This window comes from Cornus florida, unplaced genomic scaffold (genome assembly GCF_030987335.1).
Source record: "Cornus florida cultivar Cherokee Brave unplaced genomic scaffold, ASM3098733v1 CherokeeBrave_3.0.0_Hap2_Chr05, whole genome shotgun sequence".
Taxonomy (NCBI): Eukaryota; Viridiplantae; Streptophyta; class Magnoliopsida; order Cornales; family Cornaceae; genus Cornus; species Cornus florida.
Genome location: NW_026775575.1, coordinates 15,965,301 through 15,967,999, shown reverse-complemented (window position 1 = coordinate 15,967,999; position 2,699 = coordinate 15,965,301).

The window sequence follows — 2,699 nt, the reverse complement described above, 5'->3', positions numbered from 1 at the left end:
TAATGGTACTTAAGTACTTACTTTTGACACTACTATCATGTATGTAATGAGGCTAAGGGCCAATCATGTTTACTTTTGCACTTGTGCTCATTTGGTATCATATTTTGCTTTAAAAATGTATTTTAACCAACTTTGGAGGTTTGGCATATGAAATTCTTGTAATTGACATGTATGAGGCCATAAGCCATTGTAATACTTTCAAATATTCATATTAGGTTTGTTGACATGTTCATATGCTCATATCTCCTTGAAAATCAGCTTTTAATCTTTGTTTTTGAACCAATACATGATGGGATTTGAGGCTTTGGTTAAGCCTCAATGTTCTTGGTGTTTAGCAGGTCTTACAGTAGCTTTTTGAATCATTTCGGCCGAACAAAATGTCATTTCAGTCGACCGATGGCTTTTGGGAATTTCATTGCACAGTAAAACACACATTCCAGTAGCCAATTTTACTGTTTAGGTTCATTTCGGTCGACCGATGCCTTATTTCGGTCTATCGAAGTGACCTCCCTTCAAAAACCAGCTTTCAGGAAAAATTTTGTTCATTTCGGTCGACCGAAATGCCATTTCGGTAGACCAAAATAGCTCTCATGCACCAGCCTTCCAGATTTTGTATCAGCATTGTTGTTTTGACTTCAAACGGTCATAACTTCTTCATTTCTATTCCAAAAAGGGTAATTCTTGAGCCTAAACTCAAGGATTTTGAGTTAGCTTTCCAATGGTACCAATGCCATTCTCATATTCAAATTTCAATGGGAGTTATTCATATTTTAGTGACATAGTGTCAGATTTTGTTTAAACCGGGATGGGCGTTTTGTGGGATTCTTGGCCAAAGTCCTTAGAAGCTTTCGAAATGTTGTGAAATGATTAGTTTAGGTTGTATAGACCTCATTTGACTTGTTTGGAATCAAATTTCTGTTCTTAGTTGTAAATTGACCACTTTGTCACTGATTAGCGGATTTTGCCCGTTTTAACTCTAATTCCTTCTTTCGCTCTCTTTAAGTTCCATGACTTCATGGAAGGTCACATTGGTGTCTTAGGGATGACTTCTATCTCTAAGGACTATGGTTTTATTTTTTGCTTCCGCATTTCGGATCCGTTACCGAGTCAACTTTTGGGTCGTCATTGACGCATCAGGTTGAAAATTTTGGACCGTCACACTCCCCCCGACGAGCCCACCTTCTATGACTCGTCCCCCCTCCCCTTGCTGGGGGCGGGCGTCAAGCCCAACTTTTTTTTTCTCATCTTTAAGATAATATTATGATATATTGCATGTTTCCCAATTAATCAACAAGTTATAAACACCATTGTCAGACTTCTTACTAGCATGGAACTTGTGACAACTGGATTTTTCAACCCAGTGTGTCCTGTGATGACCCGAAACGGATCCAAAATGCGGAAGCAAAAGAAGGAAGGTGACTTCTAGAGATGTACGTCATCCCTAAGGCACCAAAATGACTCCATATGAAGCTATGGAACTCAAATGAGCCAAGCAATGAAACAAGGAAGCCAAACCCGAAAAGAAATGAACCAAGGGAAAAATGATCATTTCACACTAAAATGGGAGCCACCGTGCACACCATTGGAAATAAAATGAAAAATTAACAAGAATAGACTCAAGAATCGCATGATTCAGAGTCCGGACGACAGAGATATCAAGTTCTGAAGTCAAAGGAAAGGAAACCCTATCCCGGTTCGAACCAAAAACATACACTACCTTACTAAAACTTGAATATCTAGAGCAATAAGAAGAATATAAAGCTCTAATTGGTACCATTAGAAAGCTTATTTCGACATGGTCAATTTAGACTCAAGAACGGACCAATTTGGAGTTAAAACGAGGAAGATATGATAATTTGAAGTCGGAGGTGCAGTGCTAAACCAAGACACAAACACACACACACATGAACAGTACCATGAATGCTCGTGCAAGGGCTTTGAGTGCTCGTACAGCACACACCCAAGGGCTAAATGCCCCAGCTTCGAGCCCTCGTGCGACATCTTCAAGCATTCGTTCTGCTGAAGGCTTAGTAGAAAACTGAGTTTGAAATGTGATTTTGAGGACTTTCTTGGCCTTTTTTGGAAAAAAGTTGTGAAGTAACCCCTCTTAAAATCATGTTTTCTAGCCAACCATGCCAAAAAGAAACTTTTTTTTTTCATGTGAAAACCCCAAAATGCCCTTATGCTCAGTTTAGGCTCAAAACGGTAAAAATGTGAATTTGCACCAAACATACATTTGACCCCAAATGCCCTTCTAGGCTGAAATGAATATGTATGCAAACGTAATAAATGATTTTGAGCGCGCGGGAATGGTCCGCGGCTCCCGGAAACGACTGATGCAAAATCCGACCCCCCGACGGCCAAAAAGACGAAAATGAATTTGAAATGGAAATTTTGAAAAACCAAAATTAACAAATGATTTGAAATTACCATTTCGCCCTTGGCCACACTTCATACATGATTAATGAATGCTAATGGATGAATCTCATACACAATGCACACTCCGGTGCAAAATGACATACTAAAATGAAATTTTTTCATATATTCTCATTAAAGGGAAAATTTAACATCCATGACATAAATGTGATTTTAAAAGAAGTTTGGTCCTTGGCCTCATGTCATATACATAAAATAGAATAAAAAAGTGTGCTTAGGCACACACTACAAGTTTAGTTTAAATATACACATTTGACAAATAA